Raw genomic sequence first — 24,402 nt, 5'->3', positions numbered from 1 at the left:
ATTATTGTCCCTCATGAACTGTATATAACAACTGCCTAAACTTTGTGCACCATGAGACTTTGCGCAGACGCTCCCAGTCAAGATGCTCCCGGACACAGTGTACACTTAAACCAACTTGTTCCTGCTTTGCCAAACTTCTCTTGATTCTTTGATTTAAGGCAAATTCATATTGGCTGCAACGTTTTGGCGAGCCAGATAGGAGAGATTGGTTCATCAAACCCGACTGCTGTCGAAGGAAGGACCTCAGCCCGAACGGATTCACATATGCGCAAAAAAAATCGGTGAGCAAATGCCATAATTGATTAGAAGTTCTGCTGATTCTGTGGGGCGGTGGTCTGTCTGAAGACAGCTGTCATAGGGTAAGAGACTACATCTGATACTTAGTCCCACCATGTGGCTTATGGCAAACTAGGACAAACACGTAGATCACTTTTGTTTTTCTTCTTGTCAGCACGGTAGAAAAAGGCGAAGGTAGCTACGGTTTTTGTGCCTGACCTTGTGCGTGGAGCACAAGGTACCCCTCATCCCTGGTTGTTAGTAAGGGATCGCTTGTACCACTGGGCGTGGAATAGAGGATACTCTCTGTCTCTGTAACTCTGTCTCTGTAACTCTGTCTCTGTAACTCTCTGCCTCCACACCCAGCTTGGACCGCTGGGTGTGGAGGCAAGTTGGAATGCATGGGCTCTGGACATGATATAAAGCTAACATCCCAACCTTATTTTTTTTTGACTCAAAAGTTTTCTTATTGCTATTGATTCCACACTGGTAGCATCTAAAAGAAGTGAGAGTTGTTCCCTTTTTTTTGCTGTCCGCTTGGATTGGTGGCCATTGGGCAGTGATAGACTCAACCCCTGGGTGTGATATAGGGTGTAATTCAGAAATGAGAGAAAATTTGGACCTTGGTGAATCAGGTGTAGCTTTTGTAAGGCCATAGGGGGCCGATAGTTATCAGGTTATTCCTTCTTCTCCACTTAAATTGTTGCTAATTTTTGTTTGCTGAGCTGAGAGTGACAGATTATCAGACTCACCTAGCTCCGCATACTATGAGGAGCATCCCCTCTCCACGGGCTATAGTATCTAGGAGAGGGCCCAGTTTTTTGTACATAATACAAAAAAGATTCTGTCAAGCTTTTTAGTCTCTTTTAGATTTTTTCCAAATCATGCTGCATGTTTAAATGTTACGTCTATGCTTTATGTAATATTAACCTTTTTTTTTCATATCCAAGGTCTATGACTGCTAGATTAAACCACAAATCAATTCGTACTGCTTTGAACTAACAATTGCACTTTTGTTACAGGCTGTTATTATTAATTAGCATTTTTTTTCTCTATTTAGTGTTAATCAATTCTTTTGATGCATCAATATTTTTTGAACTAATGACCAATTAGGTTGGTTTTCAGTACCACCCTGTGTACACAGATCCCCAAAATTCAAATAGAATTTGTGAATATTTAAAAATCTTGAGACAATCAACATTTTGCAAAGACCTTAAAAAACAAAACTTCTCAATCTACCATTGAGACTCCACTAGACCACGTGCAAGCATGGTTCCCCACACAGGCCAGGAAATTATAGAAAAAATGTCACGAGTGGCACACCCATACCAAAGCTCATGCATTTCCCTGACCTGAGGGGGTACATTCAACAACTAAACCATAAAACACACAAAGACTCATATACAGACAAAGTATATAGGACATAAGAAGGCTAAGCTGGAGGCCCAACTAGAACTGTAGGCCATCTTCGAGGTGCCCCAGCTTATGAGACAATACCTGAACCCATGGGTAGGGCATCAGGGCCTCCCCCACCATACAAAGGCAGGGATATGCTCTCATTAATGCCGGCCATCCCAGTTGCCACCTCGCAGGGTTACACCAATCCCCTGGTCGAGGAGGTTGCTAACGCCGGGTGGAGAAAAGGATCCCATAGTTCCATGAGCCCGGGTAACATCAGCCCGACTCAGACCAGTAGAAAGCCCCCTCGGGATTCGATCCCTCAACAATCGGCCGCGACCCAGCGGGTCTGAACCAAACAAGGAGCACATACTCCTGAAAGCCACACTGAGTGCCATAAGGGAGGTTGGTGGCCCTCCTAGAAGGTGATTTCACCAGTGGAGGAGAAAAAAGGAGCACCAGTCCCTCAAGATCCTACTCTGATGGGGGATCCGCAGGCTACATTCCACCGAGGCAGGCCTATGCCACAGAGGAAGCATCAGGGAGTGAGACTGAGGCCAAAACATTGCCTAGAAGAACAGCGTGTAGCACTGAGAGAAGAGAGCAACCCAGGTGGGAGTTAGAGGAAAGGCAAGAGTTAAGGATGGAGAGAGAGAGTACTCACCTGGGAAGCCCAGCAAGGAGGGAGAACAACTTTCTACCCCGGAGGAAAACAGGAGCTCAGCCTCAGCACCATATAGAGATGAACCCTGGGATAAGTCGGAAGAAGAAGGCCCCTAACCGTGGCCCATACAACAACAGGCCATCCACATTGGAGAGGGTCCAAACAGGAAATAATTAGCAAGAACAGCATGACATAGACACAATTGAGACGCAGAAGGAGCAGCATGGCACCTTTGCGCATGAATGAGGAGAATGACGACCAACCCCTAGAGAGATAATATCCAGAGAAGAGGGCGAGGCCTTAACACTGCTTTTTTGTCATCTACTGACCTGCTGGACTAAAAGTAAGGGCCACGAGTATGATCACAGTTGGCCAGAGGAGGGATCCTTTGAACCTGAGCACATGGCCATTGTGGAAGACTGCATTCAGCATGGAGGAGGAGATTAAAAATGGAGCTACCCCTACTTGCAGGAGTGCTTGATACTATGGGAGTGCTACATCGGGGAGAAACCAACAGAGCTGCCCGAACCAGGATTTGTCTTCTACTCCATGAAGGTGCAGCAGGAACCATCTATGTGCCTTGGGCACAGATGGACACAGAAGGGTTCATGAATAAACTGGCCCTATTGATGGATGGGGCAGGAAAATGGATCTCATGTTTTGAAAAGAACACTGTGGGGATAAACTTAGCTGTAGGTGACATCAAAAGTCTGCTCGGCAGCATCATTTGTGGGCAGACCGACACAGTGCTCTCCTGAGTCCACATCCCGCAGTCACACTCATGAACACCGAGCATGATGGGCTGCATTTAATTAATGCAGACACCCAATCTAGATGGCCCTGAGGGTGCTCTTCCCTGACTGCCCAGACATAGGAGGATTAATGGTAGAGAGCGTGTAGCCTGGGGAGACCGTGATTGAGTATCTAGACAGAATGAGAGAATGGAGGGGGCAGGAGACAGGACAGCCCTGGACTGACATGGGTACCCAGGTTGCATTCTTCTACAACATATTCCAGCGGGGATTACCCACAGAGATCCAGACCAGGATAGATAGCGTAGCAGGGCTAGACACCAAACCCTGAGGGAAATACAGGTCCACATACTATATTATTACAGGAAGAGACGGTAGAAGGACAGGGAGAAGCAGGACCAGGCCCAGAGAGACATCTCCAAGCTGGTCCAACAGATGTTGAAAAAGACCACCCTCGCGGGCACTGTGTTTGCTCTGAACGTCCACATGGCAGCAGTCTCAAGTAGAGCACTCCATATGGACCCCCAGAGGGAATCCACCCAGTCCTACTGGCCGAGATAAGGGTGGCTGGGCCCAAGCCGGCCTCTTAGAGTGCCACTTCTTTCACAGAATGGGCCACATTACCAAATGGTACTGCCTAAAAATATACCATGACCAGAATGAAATAGTACAGGGGCAGCTCCCACAAAGCATTCACCCCCAAAGCCAAGCTCCGAACATTGCATCTGCATCACCCAATCAGCTTTAAGGAAATCAGACTGCACCCACCTCACTGGGTTGGGGGCCAAGCATACAGCAATTGCTGCAACAGACAGGGAGTTCAGTCCAGCAGGGGCCAGACCCCCAGTTATGGCAAGGTGGGGTAACTGTCTGGGCGGCAAGGCCCTAGCACAATCACAGGGTACAAACATGCCATGAGTCCAAACCATTGCCCAAAATGGTTTACCCCTTTCATATCACTCATAGTCACACATCTTTACCTGCCTCCGAAGCCGGTCTTCAGGACAGCCATGATATGTCAACCGGGAAGCACACTAGAGTTCGCAATCTGGGTGCCCGCAGGGTGCACAGGTCCCACTCTGCTGATGGTCACAAAGGGAAGGGTTGACTGACCAAGCTCCTGTGGGAGGTTAGTCTAATGAAGGAGCAGGACGGGCCCCCACTGGTGCATAAAAACTGGCACTCAGGACCACTCACCCAAGTCCAACTTTGGGCGGGCTATGTAAGTCTCAACCGCCTGAGGGTTTATCGTCAAATGGAGGCCCTCCTATAGTTTCAAAAGAAGGCAACTGCTCTAGTGGCAGCAGGCAGCCTTCCCGGTTATTTGGGGGAAGGAGTTTTTGAGAATGCCAGAGACCTCTGTCAGACATGTGCAGATCTGGCATCAAGCAGTGGGAAAAATCCACCTAGGCGAGTAGCCAGTTCCGTTCACTTACTCACACAACGGAAAGCACCGGCTGCCCACCTGACTCCCATTGTGGGCAAAACATTCGGCCTCCTACTCCTCTTCCCTAAGAGCTTCCAAAAACATCTAAGGTCTGCCCATTAGATAGGCCGGTAGGAAATCTTTGTTTACCACCAAGTACAGCAAAACCAGAACCTCATAGGTCCAAAGGAGAGGGGAGTTAAGGCGGAACGAAAATGGTCTCCACAGATGACTTTTGCAGGCTGTGCCTGGGGTGCAGGGATAGGTTCACTATCCATGCCCAGTTAGTCAAAATAACATTCAATGGACCTCATGACAGTCCGACACCAGCCATGGCCACATCCAAGCCAGAGACCACAGCCCAGTGATGGCCATAATGACAGCAGTATCCAATAGGAAAAATCGATCAAATTCAGTAGCACCAACTCCATCAGGCTGAGCACATAAAAGGCCCAATGAGATCCCTGACTCTTGCCCGTGAAAACACCGCAAGCCAGCATAGTCCCAGCCATTTTTGTCGGTAAGTTCCAATGTGGGCCCACACACAACTTCCAGTATCCCTAGTTGAAGGTAGCAACACCCAAAACCACAAGTAACCGCCCCCTGAGACCTGCACAAAACAGCCTGACAACAGCACAAAGATTCTCGACCCTTCCAGAAGAAGGGTATAACCCAGTAACTCAGCCCAATTAGAAAGAAACCTCTTTCCACACTACGGCACATACTAAGGGGCGAATCCGATTCGGGAAAAACCGCTCCGAATAGCTGTTCGGAGCGTTTTTCCTGTACGAATCGTACCCTGCAACATCCCCCGTACGTACGACGAAGTACGATTTGTACCAGGAGCCGTACTCCGTACGAGTCGTACAGAGAACGTACGACTCTAATCTCCGTACGATTCTCCCTCGGAACCCGCTGTACGTGACATCTGTACGGTTCGCGGCTGGTTTTTACGACCCAGCAAGTACGATACGTGTCGGGTATGCACCGTACGACCCTTTTTCTACGGGAGCTGAAAGCTGCCGTAAAAGCAGAGTTCGTGCGAAACAGGTACAGAATGCCCCCCCCCCGGGTGCGGTGCGTACCCCCCCATGATCGCAGGGGTACGGTGTGTACCCCTGAGATCATGGGGTGTATGAGCCGTACCCCATATACGATGGGTGTACCCATCGTACATGGGGTACGGCTCGTACACCCCATGATCGCAGGGGTACGCACCGTTTGGTGTGTATGTGTTTGTGTGCTTTTCCGTACAACTCGCCCTTACCTGACGTGGACCGTACGAATCGTGTCCTCATACCCCGGTCCGGATCGTACTCGTCGGGTCGTACGGCATGTGTACGAGTCGTACGGTTCACGGTTTCAGCCTTGCAATACGTACGGATCACGACGATTCGGACGGATTCACGGAATACGGATCGTACTACGCGACTTGGACGGACGGGTACAATTCGTACGGAGAGGGCTCCGGATACAAATCGTACGGACGGTTTTTCTCCCGAATCGGAATCGACCCCAATGTGTCAATGGAAAAATTAGCCTAAAATCCAACATCCACCTCTCCTCACAATTGTACGCTGCCCATGCACCCCCCCATGCTGGTTAAAACATCACTCCTTTAAACATAGCAGTCGGCAATAAAGAGTACTGTCCCCGCTGTGGCAAGGAGAGGGGGGAAACATAATACAAATAGCATTAAAAAGTTTAAAAGTCATCATTTTCTCCAAAATTCTAGAACCTACTCAAATTTAGTAAAAACCCGACCATTCCACTAAAATTCGATCACCTCCAACCAGTACAACAAGAAAAATTTGCCCCCAGTAAATCCAGAGCGTACCATTTACAATTCTAGGAATGTCCCAAAACTGCCCAATAATGTGTTTTTTCCAAGCTAACCAAAAACCTGTAGATCTTATAATCAGGTCAGCGATAGAACTACAAGTGCACCAACACTACAGGGTTCCACCATTCCTTTGATCAAAACTTTCAAAGACTTTTTTACAAGGCCAATCGCTCAAGTAATGTAAATTCTGAGCTGACATTTTTAGACTTGTCTTAAAGGGCATTTTTCTGCACCGCATCAGGGCAAGACACCTCTGGACGCTCAGACACTGGACAACAAACAACAGACAACAAAGGACAGGCCAGACATCTCCCTTAAAGACAGACCTACAGCCTAAAAAATGCTTCCTAAGTTATGTGTTTTTGTATTTTTGTACATGCTATCTCTAGCCGGGGTGCTCTTGAGCCCCTTCGGAGCCAAAAGTATACCTAATCGCATGAGCTCTACTTCTACATTTTTGCAATGGATATGCCGAGATTCCTCTCTCACCTCACATGCACCTACACTGAACGAAACGCTAGTATTCCTCATGCACTACACAGCGCACTCCTACACAGCACCTGGTATCAATACATGACCGATGTTGACACACAAACAATTAACTAGTCATGTTATATGTGTTCACTGATACCTCACAATGTAGGCGCGGCAGGCTTTACTTATCACAGACGAAAGCCTCCGAAAAAGCACAGTCCCTTGTCCATCTGTACCCATGCAGAATCAGGGCAAAAATCCAACCCAATAGAGTAGAGCTCTGTAGGACACTAGTAAACATCACAAAAAAAATATGAGACCAACCCCACTGCACTGTATCTCTTCCATGAGCCTAAAGACAGAAAGGGCAGAAGGGGCACCATAGAAGGACACTGTTTGGTCCTGGGACTTTGTAGAAGAGAGGTTCCTGGAGGTAGCAAGACCACCGCACCAGTGCACAAACACGTCCACTCCTGCCTCCGCCTATGGTCCCAGGGTAGCCCTTAACATCTTTGGGGCTATCCTTATTTAATGAAAAATGGACCCCAAACAGGAAATTCCAGTGCAGGGCTGCTCATCATAATCACGCGGGGGGAAATTGGTCCCATGGGAGCGGGTCAGAAGGGATCAAACACCAGCGTAGACACCTCATGCCATGAAATCTGTGGTAGCAAGATCGATAGGTACACATAGTTGGAGGGGGGAGGGCAACCCCTAATTGTACGGAGACTTACATTGTACTATTTATGTTTCAGAGGCAAAGGAACCATACCATTGGGCAACAATGAGAATTGAAATATGGTAATTCACATACCAGACCTACAATGGGGCAACTCCCCACTGATGGATTATTATTGGCAGTGTGGGGACCTTGACTACATCCAGCCCATCCCCAGATGTCAAGGCCTCTGCACCCTTGTGACCATACACACCCCAACCCTGGGTATACAGACAAAATATCGAATCAAAAATACAGAATAGCACTAATATCGAAGTGAAAATATAGAATAGACAAAATATCGAATGGACAGAATATATTCAACAAAAATATCGAATTTAAGATAAGTAATTTAATATCGATTTTCATAAATATTGAAAGTCAAAATATCGAAGTATATAATATAGGTATTAAAAATATCGAATTTTTAATAATATTGAATTTTTTAAAGTGTTTTGTATGTTAGTATATGTGTGAAAAGTGTATATTTATTTTATAATTTTTTTTAAGTAATGAATTTTATGGTATTTAATTTTTGCGTAATTTAATTCTGTAGCGGGTTATGGGTTTTTAGGGAATTAGGATGGGAAGTAATTTAATTATAATTAATTAAATATTTAAATTTATTTATTGGTATTTATTTTAAATTAATTGTTAATTCATTTTTAATTGCTAATTAATTAAATTTTAATTGCCAATTAATTTTACTTAATTGATTAATTGATAATTATGTTAATTTTATTATTTTATTTTCCCTAGCGGGTTGTGGGTTTATAAGGGAATAGGGTGGGAAGTAATTTAATTATAATTAATTGAATATTTGTATTTATTTATTGGTATTTATCTTGAATTAATTGTTAAATAATGTTTAATTGGTAATTAATTAAATTTTAATTGTAATTATTTTTTTTAAATTGATTAATTGATAATTATGTTAATTTAATAAATTTATTTCCCGTAGAGGGTTGTGGGTTTATAAGGGAATAGGGTGGGAAGTAATTTAATTGTAATTAATTAAATATTTTAATATATTTATTGGTAGTTATTTTGAATTAATTGTTAATTAATTTTTAATTGCTAATTGAATAATTGTTAATTGGTAATTAATTTTTATTAATAGCTAATGAATTGGAATAATTAATTTTTATTTGTATTTTTTATTGGTTAATTATTATATTATATTAAATTGGTAATTACTTTTAATTAATTTTATATTGGTATTAATATTTAATTTATTTTTATTAATATATGAAGTATTTACTTTCCCTACTGTTGCACTCACTAGAGTGGGAATAGTAATTTTTACCCCTATGCTATCCAACGCTTTCCCTACTGTTGCACTCTCTGGAATGGGAATAGTAATTTGTACCCCTACGCTATCCAACGCGCTCCCTACTGTTGCACTCTCTGGAGTGGGAATAGTAATTTTTACCCCTTCGCTATCCAACTCTTTCCCTACTGTTGCACTCACTGGAATGGGAATAGTAATTTGTACCCCTACTCTATCCAACGCTTTCCCTACTGTTGCACTCTCTGGAATGGGAATAGTAATTTTTACCCCTACGCTATCCAACGCTTTCCCTACTGTTGTACTCTCTGAAGTGGGAATAGTAATTTTTACCCCTATGCAATCCAACGCTTTCCCTACTGTTGCACTCTCTGGAGTGGGAATAGTAATTTTTACCTTTACGCTATCCAACACTTTCACTACTGTTGCACTCTCTGGAGTGGGAATAGTAATCTCTACCCCTACGCTATCCAACGCTTTTCCTACTGTTGCACTCTCTGGAGTGGGAATAGTAACTTTTGCCCCTATGCTATCCAACACTTTCCCTACTGTTCACTGTCTGGAGTGGGATTAGTCATTTTTACCCCTACGCTATCCAACGCTTTCCCTACTGTTGCACTCTCTGGAGTGGGAATAGTATTTTTTACCCCTATGCTATCCAACGCTTTCCCTACTGTTGCACTCAGTGGAGTGGGAATAGTCATTTGTACCCCTATGCTATACAACGCTTTCCCTACTGTTGCACTCACTAGAGTGGGAATAGTAATTTTTACCCCTACGCTATCCAACGCTTTCCCTACTGTTGCACTCACTTGAGTGGGAATAGTCATTTTTACTCCTACGCTATCCAACGTTTATCCTACTGTTGCAGTTTCTGGAGTGGTAATAGTAAATTTTACCCTCCCGCTATCCTACAGTAAAAATATTGCATATTAATAATTAATATTATGTAAATATATATATATATATATGTGTTAAAATTTAAATTGTATGTTTACTTTTTTAACTTACATTAATTATTTGATACTTTTAAAGTTATTTAAGTATGTTTAAGTATGTTTTAGTTAAATATATATTTAATTAATTTTAAATTACTTTTAAGACATTTAAAAAAAATCGATATTTTGACTAACTATATATTTTTCTCGATATTTTTGATATAATATTTTTGTACTTACCTATTTGTAGATAGGACTTCGATATTTTTGCTTTCTATATTTTTACTTCGATATTTTTAGTATTCTATATTTTTGTATTCTATATTTTGTCAGTGATCCAACCCTGGTTATCCCTGGAGAGGATCTATATGAGTTGTCTCAACACTCGTTACAGAAGAAAATAACTCTGTTGCAACAGGCTTGAAGGAAAGGAACTGCTGATTATTTTGGCTTGGCTCTGTAAAAGGACATACATTCCAGAAGAAATAAGACTGTTCAAAGAGACTCAAGTAAACGTCGGAGGATCAATATTCTTTTTCATAATGCAAACAAAAGCGAACACCCACTGGTACCAAATAACCAGACGGGAGATGATGAAAATTATAAAAATACTGAGCTTGGCCTAAACGCTACCAAGGAGGAACTGAGAGCCATCTGCCTCATGGTGATGCAACATCGGTATGAGTTAGACTTGATGACAACAATAGGCGGTGGGGTGTGTGCCAAGATTGGTGCTTCCTGTTGTACTTTTATTCCTTGAAATAATATGGAAAACAGGATATTATCTCATGCCATCAAAGAACTGTATCATCTGCAACCCAGCGTTAAGAAGGAGGGAGGTGCCCCGGAGTAGGACTGGTTGCATTATATCTTTTCATGGATCCCCTTATGGGTATCCCAAAAATTCACATCACTAATGCCGAGTCCCTTTGTTGTAATTCTGTTATGTGGTTTCCTGCAAGTGGGGTTTCCTGCTTTAAAAAAGCAGTCCTCAAAGTAGGTAGTATGCACACAGCTAGGTAAAGGGTACAGACACAAAACACACTTTCTTATAATGTAACTGTCATGACATATGAGGAGAATAGAGTAGAATCAACAAGAGGGGGTATGTTGGAATGGGTAAATAAGATGTCAATGAATAGCATGATATGTGCAGGCTCGACAACGGCAATGCCAATAAATGCAATATCAGCGTATGCCTTAACCTGTGCCTTCATGACCATGCCAATACCAGTCACTGCAATGTCAATGTATGTCATTACCTGTACCAGCACAGTAGCGCAGACACTGGAAATGACAATATCATTGTATCTCATAATCCATGCACAAATTACCATACAGTTACTAGTAATAACAATGTTGATGCAAGTTATGACCTAAGCAAACATAACCATGTCAATACCAGAAAGAACAATGCCAGTGTATACTATGACAACTACGTGTACATTTTAAGGATGCCGATAAAAATTATACCAGTAACTGCCATTTTATTTTCAGGCATTCTGATGAACTCACATAATTGCTGTCAAATTCACCCAAGGTTACCTCCCCATCAACCCCAAGTCAGACATACGTGGCTAGACAAGTCTTACGACCCACACCCACTCCTATTGAAAACCAAGTCACAGGTGGGGTCTCTCTTAACCTAAAGACAAATGTGCACCCAGAAAAACCCCGATCGATTCCAGAGATAGATAGTTGCGCCACAAACAGGTGCGAGTAAATTGGCCCCAATAAAACATGTTTGACCAAAGGCTTGCATTGCCCAAAAATACCACAAAGCTAGATACCACAAGTAGATAGAAACGCACAACCAATCAGGATACGACACACACCACACATATTGATCAAGCGCTCTTCATGCCAGACATCTGGACACATTCACACTGGCCCAAACTAGCTCTTCTTGAAAGAGTCATCTGTGTCCTTATCAGATGCCAGCACTTGTTAATTTATGACTGAGATGCTTTTTGGGAATGTAGAAATTGCTTTATTGTACCTCATGAACTGAATATAACAATGGCCAAAACTTTGTACAGTGAGAGATTTTGAGAAGACACACTCTGTCGAGGCTTTCCCAGCTGCAGTGTTTATTTAGACCAATCTATTCATGGTTTGCCAAATGCCTCTTGTCTTTTCATTTATTTAAGGTAAATTCATATTCGAGCAACAATAGGATGGGATCTTTCAGTACCGACTTCAATTGCTGATACTCTGTTGTCTCCTGCCTACATTCTGCTGTTGGCACGTAACACATCTGTGACACAATCCTTCTGCCATCAGTCTAAATCATGTGTTAAGCCAAGTATGCCTAAACAAGCGCACCATGGCTTCTCTACCTACGTGATCAGGTCTAAGATAATGTCTTAGCAATGGAGATAGCTAGCTATCTGACTACACAGGTCTTCCATCTCCTGAAACCCAAATGTCATCCTCATTTTGTTTGACACAACCTGCTCTAACACCTTCTATGCTCATGACGAGCTGAGCTCGTCATGAGCCGTGGAACGCTCACATGCGGGGTTAATTCCCCTGCTGTGCTGAACGTTCCACGGAAACAGGTGTAATTTTCAAATCGCTGAGATTCTCTCTTCTGACACCTTCCTTTTTCCTTTCTCAATGTGATGTCCTAGATACTGGACTTCTTTCTTACAGTACAGTAAGTTGGTCGGAGACACTTTATGTCCATTCTCAGCTAAATGGTTCAACAATCTATCAATCAAGGCATTTATAGAGCGCGCTACTCACCCGTAAGGGTCTCAAGGCACTGTGGGGGGTGGGGGGGCGGTGCTGCTACTGCCCGAACAGCCAGGTCTTGAATAGCCTCCTGAAGGTCAGAAGGTCTTCGGTCTGACGTAGGAGGATGGGGAGGGCGTTCCAGGACTTGGCGGCGAGGTAGGAGAGCAATCTGCCGCCGGTGGTTGTTCTTCCGATGAGGGGGACGGTGTCGATGGCGAGGTCTGCGGAGCGAAGCTGGCAGTTTGGGGTGTAGAAAGTGAGTCGTCTGTTGAGGTATGTTGGTCCGGTGTTGTGGAGTGCTATGTGTGCGTGGGTGAGGAGCTTGAATGTGATTTTTTTGTTGTCGGGAAGCCAGTGCAGGACTCTCAGGTAGAGTGTGATGTGACTGTGGCGAGGGATGTCAAGAATCAGGTGTGCGGAGGCGTTCTGTTTGCGTTGCAGTCCTTGCAGAAGTTTGGCCGGGGCTCCTGCGTAGAGTACGTTTCCATAGTCCAGTCTGCTGCTGACGAGAGCCTGGGTGACCGTTCTTCTTGTGTCGGTGGGGATCCACCTGTAGATCTTTCAGAGCATGCAGAGGGTTTTGAAGCAGAAGGATGAGATGGCGTTGACTTGCTTTGTCATGGAGAGTGTTGCGTCGAGGATGAATCCCAGATTGCGTGCGTAGTCGGTGGGTGTCGGTGCAGTGCCCAGGGCAGTCGGCCGCCAGGAGTCGTCCCAGGCTGAGGGGGCGGAACCGAGGATGATGACCTCCGTCTTGTCCGAGTTCAGTTTCAGACGGCTGTTCTTCATCCATTCAGCGACAACTTTCATTCCTTCGTGGAGGTTAGTTTTGGCGGTGCGACGGTCTTTGGTGAGGGAAAGGACCAGCTGTGTGTCGTCGGCGTAGGAGATGGTTGTGCAGTCTGGCAACGCGGGCGAGCGGGCCATGTAGATGTTGAACAGGGTCGAGCTGAGGGATGGTCCTTGGGGTATGCCGCAGATGATTTTGGATGCTTCGGATCGGAAGGGCGGAGGCGGACGCTCTGTGTTCTGTCTGAGAGGAAGGAGGCGGTCCAGTCCAGTGCTTTGTTGCGGATTCCTGCGTTGTGGAGGCGAGTGCGTAGGGTAGCTCGGGCAGACCATGTCGAAAGCGGCTGAGAGGTCAAGGAGGATGAGGGCTGCGGTCTCGTCGTTGTTCAGCAGGACCCTCATGTCGTCGGTGGCCGCGGTGAGGGCTGTTTCGGTGCTGTAGTTGCTGCTCGATGACCTTCGCCGGGAACGGGAGCAGGGCCGGAAGTTCTTGAGGTCCCTTGGGTCTGCCTTGGGTTTCTTGGGCAATGCGTTGATTTTGGTGTGCTTCCAGCTCTCTGGGAAGGTCGCGGTCTCGAAGGAGATGTTGATGGCCTTGCGGAGGTGGGATGCGATGATGGCGCTGGCTTTGTTGAAGATGTGGTGAGGGCATGGGTCTGACGGGGAGCCGGAGTGGATGGTGCTCATGATTTTGATGGTATCGTCGTCGTTGATGTTAGTCCATGCAAGCAGGGGGTTGCTTTTTGGCGGTGGTCGTGGGGTCTGAGTTGTCGTTGGCTGACGTGGGGGTCTGGATGTCGAAGCTGTCGTGGATGTCTGCGATCTTGCGGTGGAAGAAGAAGGTAAGGGAGTTGCACAGGTCTTGCGATGGTGGGATGTCGTTGGTGTTGGAGCTGGGGTTGGAGAGTTCTTTCACAATGTTGAAGAGCTCTTTGCTGTTGTGTGCGTTGTTGTCCAGACAGTCTTTGAAGGAGGCCTTTTTGGTGGATCTGATGAGGTGATGGTGTTGGCGCCTGGCGTATTTGTGGGCTGCTTGATTCACCGGTGTCTGTTCGTGGCGCCATTTCTTCTCCAATTTTTGGCAGTTTTGTTTGGCGGTCTGGAGATCTGCGGTGAGCCAGCTGGGGTTCCTGTTGGAGCGTCTGTTGGAGGGGTTCTTGACCGGGGCGAGGGTGTTGGGGCAGTCGTCGATCCAGCATCTGAGGTTGCTGGCTGTGGTGTCCGGGTCGGTGGGTTCAGTGAGTGGGCTCCGGGCGAGGGTGGTGGTTAGTTGGTCTTCGGTGATTTTGCTCCAGCAGTGGCGGGGTCTGTTGGGAGCGGTGGTGCGAGGTCGGTTTCTGGAAGGTAAAGGGGATGTAGCGATGGTATGTCCAGTGCAGTTCGGAGATGTGGATGAAGGAGACGTGGGAGCTTGCAGAGAAGATAGCCACGAGCTGTTTGAATCCGAGATTGGCGAGGTTGTCGATTAGGGTGGTGGAGTCGGTGTCGTTGTTGTTTTCAAAGTGAAAGTTCAGGTCCCAGAGGAGGATGTAGTCTGTGGAGGCGAGGGCGTGTGTACCGACAAAGTAGGCGATGGAGTCGCTGAACTGTGGTCGGGGTCCGGGTAGATCAGGTTTCCTCTGAGGGTGGTGTTGGGGTCGGTGTGGATCTGGAAGTGCAGGTGTTCCGCGGTGTTGAGGGTGTCGTTGGAGTTGGTAGAGACTTTGAGGGTGGATTCCTCCTCCCACTCCATTGGTGCGGTCTCTGCGGGTGATCTTGTAGCCATCCGGGATGGCTATGGCGCTGTCAGGTGCCGAGGAGGTGTTCATCCAGGTGTCTGTCAGGAAGGCAACGTCTGGGGATTATGTGTCGAGCAGGTCCCAGAGTTCGACGGCGTGTTTGCGTGCGGAGCGGGTGTTCAGGAGTATGCACCGGAGGTGGTTGGGTCCTGTCCTGGTGGGCGGATTGGTGGCTCTGGTACTCGTTAAGCTGCAGTTCCGGCAGGAGAAGGGTCCATGGGTGCGTTTTGGGGTGGCCTGAAAGCAGGTGTTTTCTCGTCCGGTGTTGAGTGCGTGGAGGGTGCTGGCATCGTAGCAGAGCCGGGCTTCGTGGCGTTCACGGGGGCCAAGGGTTCTGGCACTGGGCACGGTCCAGGCGCGGACAGGTGCAGATGGGCTTGCCTCAGGCATGCCTTTGGCACACTAGCGGCATGCCTGCTGCACGCGACCGCACAGCGGTCGCCATAAGAAGGGGAGGGGGGAGCAGGAAGGGGGCGGGCTGAATGGGTGGGCGGGGCCGCAGGGGCAGCACAGGCAGGAAAAGCGCAACCAAACACTGAAGGTGCCTACAGAACGCGGTATACAATACCAGGAAGTGAGTAAAATAAACGGGGTACAGAATTGAATGGAGGCACACAAAATAAGGGGTACAGGGAGAAAGAAACAAGACAATTGCGGTGAACATAAGAGATGGGAAGAGCAGTTACCGCCGGGCGGACTGCTGGCTCGAACCCGGAGCTGAGAGACAGTCAGGAGCGTAGTGTACAAGTGAGGCTGCTGGGGCGAGTGCCAAGGCTTCACACGTGCTCCCCCTCCCCGGTCACCATAAGAAGGGGAGGGGGGCAGGGGGCGGGAGCTGGAAGGGGGCGGGAGCGAGCTAGATTGGTGGTCGGGGCCGCCGGGGCAGCAGCAGCGGGAAAAGCACGGTCAAACACCGAAGGTGACTAACAGAACAGGGTACACATTACCAGGAAGTGAGTACAATTAACCGGGTACAGAAGTGAATGGAGGCACACAAAATATGGGGTACAGGAAGAAAGAAAAAAGACAATTATGGCGAACACAAGAGATCGGAAGAGCAGTTACCGCCAGGCAGACTGCTGGCTCAAACCCGGAGCTGGGAGACAGTCAGTAGCGCAGCGTACAGGCGAGGCGTACAGGCGAGGCAATTATGTCTCTCTTGCAAGTCTCCTGTGTATTTGCCACCCCCAATAGGTTGTCAATGTACTGGACTAGGACTAAGTGATAGGGCATCGCCAGCGATTCCAGATGATAGCTGAGTATCTGAGTGAAAATGGACCGGCTCTCAGTATACTCCTGTGGAACTCGGTGCCATGCCAAAACACAGCTGTCGAAATGAAAAGCGAAAAGGAACTGGCTATCCTCCTGGAATGGTATAGAAAAGAAGACTTGACACAAATCAGTGACAGAGAAAGCGCTTGGCCTCACAAGCAATCTGAAACAAAATCACAGCTGAATTCGGTACCACAGGACAACAAGAAACAACAACAATTGAATTTACCATTATCAAATCCTGTACGATGCAGTATTTGCCATTGAGTTTCTGCAAACCCACGATGGGAGAGTTACGTGGACTCTTCATAATCTCCTTCAGAATGCCATGCTCAATCATTGAGTCAATCATAGGAGTAATCCCAGCAATGGTTTCAGGGGTTAGATTGCAATGTGGGATTCTTGTATACTCAGCACTAGGTTTCAGTCTAATGCAGACTGGTTCAACAACTTTGATGAGACCTATGTCTTCAGTTAACACTGTATCTCTCAGGTATTGGGGCAGATCATCTTTTGTCAACATGGGGTACAGTCCTCTTCCTGATCTCTGTCTAATAAGTTTAAAGGCAATGTCCTTATCATGAGTATGAAACCCATTTCCGTTTGGGGTAAAGTAGGTGGAACCATTCAGCTTGCACAAGAGATCTTGACCAAGCAGATTGACAGGACTCAAATCACACACCACAAATCAGTTATTCTCATCAAAGGACCATATTTTGACAGGTACGACTTCTGAAACTGGATTAGTTATTTGCTTATATGCAACTACTTCAACCTGAGTTATTTGTCCTGGTGAAGCAGATCAACTGCTGAATCCTAGCTGACACATGAAACTGGTTACGGCACCTTTGAGAGAAAAATGACAGACAAACGTGCACAATTGTGCTAAATATACAATGGTAAATTATGAGAAAGCATGAATATAATATAATTATATAATATATTAAAAATTATAATAATAATAATAATAATAATGAATATAATGTGCGAGAATAGGTTAGCTAAAACCATTTATTTGAATAAAACAGTTTCATGATTTACTAAATTGCATTGGCATATTTAACGTGTAGTAGAAAATTGAAAGTGATGACTCCCGTATTATAAAAGATTCATATATCATCTTCACTAAATATCATTGTGCGTGAAGAATTAATTAAACTAATGTAATTTAGATGACATTATGTTTTTATTTTAGGAGTCTTATTTTAAAACTCCATGTTTTGCATACATGAAAATGTACACCAAGTGGTGAAAGAGAAAAGGATGCTGCAGGTTTATAATAAGATTAAATTTTTGAAACTTTCAGAGAATAATCTTCATATATGTACTAATAGGAATTACTAGAATCTACATTAATATTCTATGTTTTGAAATATTTTTATACATTGATACTTTGAAAGTGTGGTAATACGTTATAGTTACACATGCTAATTGCAATGAAACACATTTCTTTATGAGTGTAATACGTTTAAAGAAATATGTAGTGATCCTAAGATTCTAGAATGAAATGTATATTTCCATCATTTTATCCTCTATATTTCATGAAAGTCTTTGTAGACTTTTTAATGTGGAATAAAACTATGTTTCATAGAGAGAGTTCCCATGCTCATACTAGTACTACCTGCAGCCTTTTTAGTTACTTTGGGAGCATCTACTGTGGAAAGCTGTCCTCTTGAACTCACTCATGTGCTTCTGCAAAGGACCAATGTTATAATCATGTACACTGGATGGTTTGATGGCTTACGTGATGATCACCAACCTTTTGCTATAATGTCTGTATTATTTATGCTGCATGACAATCACCCTATCCAAACTAACCAATAGACTGAGTGGTCTGACCAGGTGAGGCGACCCACGAGGTGCCACCCTAGAACTTGTGGATTGATATATGCTATGTGACGGAGCGACTGGGTTTGGAGACCCTTTTCCCTTTTTCTTTGGAGACTTTCTTTTGCAAACTGAGAGACATCATTTGTTCCTTGCGGACTTTATTGGCTGGTGTATGTGCTGTGTGTGCTATTGCTGGACTCCTTTACCTCATGAGAGAGAACTTTTTAAAAAAAATTATTTATTTGCTTTTCAAAAACTGACAAAAACAAACATTGCATGGCTTGCAGTGCATATTTCCAGCCCATTCTCCCCTGCACAGATAACGTTTCAGGCTTTACACTGAAATGGTATACTGTGGACAGGTGTTTAGTCCAAGCCACCCGCCAGATAGTGCTGGTCTTTTTGTCTTAGGTAGTCCATAAGGGGCGCCCATATGTCCTTGGGGGTTGAAGTCGCCGGAAGTTCTTCAGCATATGTTACCAACTTCTCTTTGCAATAGACTAGGTCTTTGATCCAGTGCTCCAGCAGCGGAGACCCCCCAATGGATCAACACTCCTCTTTTTGCAAGCAACAACACAATTTTTACAAATTTACCCACTGTACCTTTCAAATGGGGTAAGGCCCAAAAGACAAACATGGGGTGTGCACTGTATAGTGACAGCGGTCCTTTTCTTTAGGTGTTTTATAATCTCAGTCCAGAACTTGTCAATGCGCGGCAGTCCCATGCTGGATGTATTAACTCCACCCCTTGTGCCCTACATCTTTTACATAAATCAGTGTCCCTGATTCCAAATTCGTGCAGTCGAGCAGGTGTGTGATAGACTTGATGTAGGTATTTAAAATGGATAATGCGTAGGTTGCCGTTTGAGGTGAGGGCTTCTGATAATCGGCAGCCGTGTTCCCAGTCAACTACAGTAAGGGCAGGGTCAATCGTATTGTTCCAGCGATCGCGGCTTTTATTAGTATCCAAAAGGATTTCATCCCGGGCCGCACTATATAGTATAGTGATTAGCTTATGGTGAGTGGGGCTGGTCAAGAACAGCTGTAGTGTTTGCAGTGTCGATGATTCATCAGGGTAGGTGCAATACCAGGCATGGACAGCCATCCGTAGCCTTGATATGTAATAATAAACTGTGGGGTTTTGTTGTGTATATACTGTACATCCTCTGTGGTTATAAATTTACCATTGGGGTATAAATCCTGAATTTTTGTGATGCCAGTATGCTTTAGTGTGGACATAGCTCCTGCTTCTTGCGTGACAGATAAGGCTATGTGATGCGCTAGTGGATGCATCGGAGCGAATAGGGGAGCTTAGCTGCTTTGCAGCTTAGAGTCTGCCAAGCGGCGATCGTGCAGTCAATTGTGTTTATTATAGCTCTGGGCGTTCCACGTCTAGAGTGAGTCAGGATGCTGTGTAGTGGGATTTGGTGTGCATCCCCATCTTCTACCTATATCAGCGGAATACATTTGTGATGGCCTACCAATAGTGCGCATACCGCGCCTGGGCACATAGATAATATAGATGCAGATTAGGCAAACTGGCCTCCCCTCTTATATCCTAGAGTGAGTGAATCCCACGCTACTCGAGGTTGCCTGCCACCCCACACAAGTCTTACCAATTGAGAGCGGATGTCTTTAAAGAACTGCTTAGACAGACTTATTGGAATATTGCAGAAAAAGTATAAAAATGCTGCATTATAACCATTTTGATCAAGGGAATTCATTCAGCAAGGGACAGTGGCAGTTTTATCCAGCTTGATACCAATTGTTCCAGTTTCGTATAAGCTTTACCATAGTTTTCTCTCTTGCCAGCTCTGGATCCCTGTGAACCCACATTCCCAGATATTTCACTGGGCCCGTGGACCAGTTGAGCGGGTATTCTAGGTCATGCGGGACTGTACGCTCGGCTAAGGATATTATGAGAGATTTACCCCAATTTATTGTGAGCCTGGATAAATGCCCGAACCTGGTGTATTCGTGGAGTAGCGGTGCCAGGTGGCGCTGAGGTTCTCTTACGAACAGCACCATATCGTCGGCATCCAGGTAAATGCCTATGGGTCGCAATGCAAAATGCAGTGTCAACTCTCTATGCCGCTGTCTAATGATGCAAGCCAATGGCTCGAGTAACAGGGAGAACAATAAGGAGAGAGGGGGCAGCCCTGTCTCGTCCCTCTGCAGATCCGTATGGGTTCGAGTGTCAGGCCGTCTACACATAGCTTCGCTGTTGGGTCTGTATACAGCAGCCGAACCCATCTGCAATAGCACTCAGGAATCCCCATTCTGCGTGGGTGGCAGTCTGCCCTTCTCACACGTGAACCCATCCGGACCCAGGGCTTTCCTATTTGGGAGGGCGCAAATCGCTTCATGTATATCCGCTGCAGTCATTGGTTGGCATAAGTATTCGCCCTGTCCGTTCAACAACCTGGCGATTGCAATGTCGTCCAGGAATTCATAGCGCTCCCTGGGGTCTGTCTCACCATTTGAGGCCTACAGGTCTGCAAAGAATTCCTTACATTGTGTGGCTATGTCTTGCGATGAGCAGTGATCTACTCTTGTATCATCAGTGATTTTTAGTATGGAGTGTTGATCATTCCTACCCCTAATTTTTGCAGCAAGGTTGGGACTAGGTCTCTCGCCTTCGCCATATGACTGGGAAGTATGTCGTTTGGATAAATTTTGCATCTTCCCTGCAGCCAGCTCATTATGCTCCATTAGCAATTCTTTAATCCTCACTTAGGAGCCTGTTTGCAAATTCACCTCCTGTTCTTTCTCGAGGCGGTTCAATTCCACCTCCACCCTTGTGATCTGCCACCTCATGTCTTTCAGTATGCCTGCTGCTGTACTTATGCAAGTTCCTCTTATGGTGGCCTTGAAGGCCACCCATAGTGTGGCCGCTTCACTAATCAAGCCTTTGTTAATAGTGAAGTATTGCGAAATGGTTTCCCTGACCGTTTCTTTATACACCGGGTCCAGTAGGGCCTCTGATTTGAATCCCAGATGAACTGGCAAGGGATGCTTCCCAGTATGTGTAATATGAGCTTCACTGGATATGATCTGATACGGTTCTGGGTAATCTGCCAATGTCTGTCACCCAGGAGTTTACCCCTCTTCCAAGTAGCCAATAATCTAGGCTTGACCAGCTACAGTGTGTGGTGCATGTATGTGTACCTTCTAGCGCATCTATATTGCACACTCTCCATGCATCCATAAGGTCAAATTCAAGCATCCCACCTTTTATAACATGTGCCGCCTTAGGGGAGTGTCCATATTTTTGATAGAACTTGTCTTTGCAGGGGTCTAGATGTGGGTTTAGGTCTCCACCCCATATGGTTTCTGAGTCTTGCCAATCTCTCAGCACCTGAAGTATGCCTGTGAAGAACCGGGTTTCATCGTTATTAGGACCATATACATTGACTGAAGTGACAAGTGTCCCATGCAATTTCCCAAGGACCAAGGCGTAGCGACCATTTTCATCTGCAATGGATTGTATCTCTGTGAATGGGATGCCTCTTTTTATTAGTGTGAGTACCCCTCTTGCATATGATAAGTAGGAGGATGCAAGTCTAAACCCTGCCCAGTGGGGGCCCACCCTGGAGTCAGTGTGGCACGTCAAGTGGGTTTCTTGAAGCATAGTGACTGTAATATTGTGCCTATCTAGGTGAGCAATTACCTCCCTGATTTTCTTGTGGTAGTTCAACCCACACACATTCTAGGTCAGAAATAAAAGCTTCAAATTCTGATGCTCTCCCATGTCAACTAGCTAAACATTCCAGTGCAGCATCATGAGGAGGATTCAGATGACCATTAAAAAAGGAGCAGCATGAGCAGCAGCAAGCCAATCCCAACAGTCCCAGTACCCAACCCCACACCCCATCCCTTCTCACAACAGCATCCCAAACATGCTGAAGACATAAACCCCAAAAAACAGTAAACAGTACTCATTGAGGCAGATGGGGATCTCCCGTCGGGGTCGTCAGGAGCCCCGACATCCTCCTGACGGAGGTGGCCAGATGAGTCAAACAGCAGTGTCTGTGCATTTTACTATTTTCCTTCAAGTTCATGCTGGCGATAAGTCCAAACTGCTACCATGTAGCAGTAATCGACATTGCCACTGTGTTGGCGCATGTTTCACATGGCTAGTTAGGTCGAGTCCCCTGCATCTTGGGACTGCTGTGCCTGTTTTGCCTTTGCAATCCTTTTTAGAAATTCCTGTGCTGCTTTTGGGGTGTTATAGATTTCCTTGCATCCTTCATAGTCGGTTCGAAGTTTGGCCAGGGATAGCATGGCGTAAATGATGTTCCCTTTTTGTAGGTGCTTCTTCACTGCCGCGTTTTCCCTTTTAGCCACCGCCGTTAAATGATGGCAAAAAGCGACCTGAAAGCCCCGGTAGTGGAGCTCTGGTTTCTCACGGGCCATACACAGAACCACGTCTCGGTCAGAGTATTTTAACAGTTTGGCAATGACCAGACGCAGCGGCGCACCCGGGGCTGGCTTTGCCACCAGTGACCGATGGGTGCGCTCCACCGCCAGAGGGGAAGATAAATTTTCCCTGGCAAAGAGGTCAGCGAGAATCTGTTCTATATATATCTCCATCCTGCCAGTATTTTTAGTTTCTAGGATGCCCATTATTCGCACGTTACTGCGACGCAAGCGCGCTTCAAAGTCCTCGTTCTTGGCTTGGATAATGTTGTGTAGTTTTTCCATCTCAGAGCACTTGCTTGATGTTGCTTGGATGCCATCTTCTGCTGTGGAAGCCCACTGCTCCGCTTCAGAGATTCTTGAGGCTTGCTTATCTAATTTCACCTCCATCATGTCCATGTGCTGATTTAAGGTGTCTATTTTACAGTCAATGGAGTTCAGGCTCTGCTGCATGACCTGTAGCGTCGCTGTGAGCTGCGGGGAGCCCCTGGAGTCAGGCTCAGATTCGGAATCATGTTGGTCCTCCTGCACCGATCTTGACGCTTTCTTGGATTTGAATATGAAGCTTGGTTGGCCCTTTCCAAGGTTACCCATTGTGGCGCTAAGTTATTACGTGGTATTGTCAGAGAATTCAATGAGGCCTGTCCACAATAGCTTGGTACTTTTCAGCGCAAAGGACCGAGAAGTAGCAGCGAAGGAAAGGCCAATGAGGGCATGTACACAGTCCTCAACTTCACATATGGCTGCTCACACTCTTGGGCCTGCACACTCAAGCGCGCAGTCACTGCGCACTACCGGTCCCAGCTGCACTCGACTTTTCTGTACAGATGGGGCTATGCCACGTTTAAGACGGTTATTCGAAGGGGGGCATCAGATCAGTTCTTTTATAGTATTCTTGCAGGTTGAATGGGCAAGCCCCCACCCCTGGTCACAGCGCGTCGTTCGCTATAGCCCCACAATTATATGCACAGCTCCAAGCCGGGGTCCTCACCTCTCAGCGGCGGCATTGCAAATGCCCATGCGAGGTGTCCCCAGCTTTGGCAGGACATAGTCACAGTATTGCCCCTGTCTGTGCCTCTAGCCAGATCTCAGCTCCTGACGAAGTAAGCCAGGCGCCGCTCTAGTGTCATGTAATGATATGTGAAGCGACAGGCCCTCTTCTTAACGTTGCGGCAGCGTCTGCAGACGCGCAGCTCCACCAGCAGCCAGCTCTAGGCAGCCGGGCCCAGAGCAGGCAATGCAACCCCGATCCGCACCAGGTCTTGAAGGACACAGTCAGCAGTCGGGGGCCCGTCCACGCCTCTGTCCAGGTGCCAGCCCCCAGCAAGGTAAGCCAGGTGCCGCCCTTCTGTCGGGCAATACCATGGGCAGCAGCAGGCCCACCTATTCACGTTGCAGCAGCTTCTTTAGGCGCGCAGACCTGCCAGCATCCAGCTCCAGGCAGCCTGGCCCAGCGGCCCACACCGCGGACCCGATCAACACCAGAGCCCGGATTCACGGCAAGCCAGGTGTCCACGGTGGCTGCGCCGCCAAGAACACACCAAGGGCAGGACCCTCCAGATTGCTCACTTCGAGGGGGGCGCGCAGCCATGTCAGTGCTCTCGCAACTCTGCAGCGATGTTTCAGCCAGTGGCCCAGCACCATGCAGCCTTCTCTGCAGCCGCCGCAGTCTCAATCTCTCACAAAAAAACGGCCAGATCCCAGAACTTCACAGCAACAGGATCACAGGATCAGTATATCGAATCAAAGCATCATCAAATGCTCAGTATAAATGTTTGGACACTGGATGGCCGGATTT

Source organism: Lissotriton vulgaris, chromosome 3_1, assembly GCF_964263255.1.
Source record: "Lissotriton vulgaris chromosome 3_1, aLisVul1.2, whole genome shotgun sequence".
Lineage (NCBI taxonomy): Eukaryota > Metazoa > Chordata > Amphibia > Caudata > Salamandridae > Lissotriton > Lissotriton vulgaris.
This window is presented reverse-complemented; position numbering follows the sequence as displayed.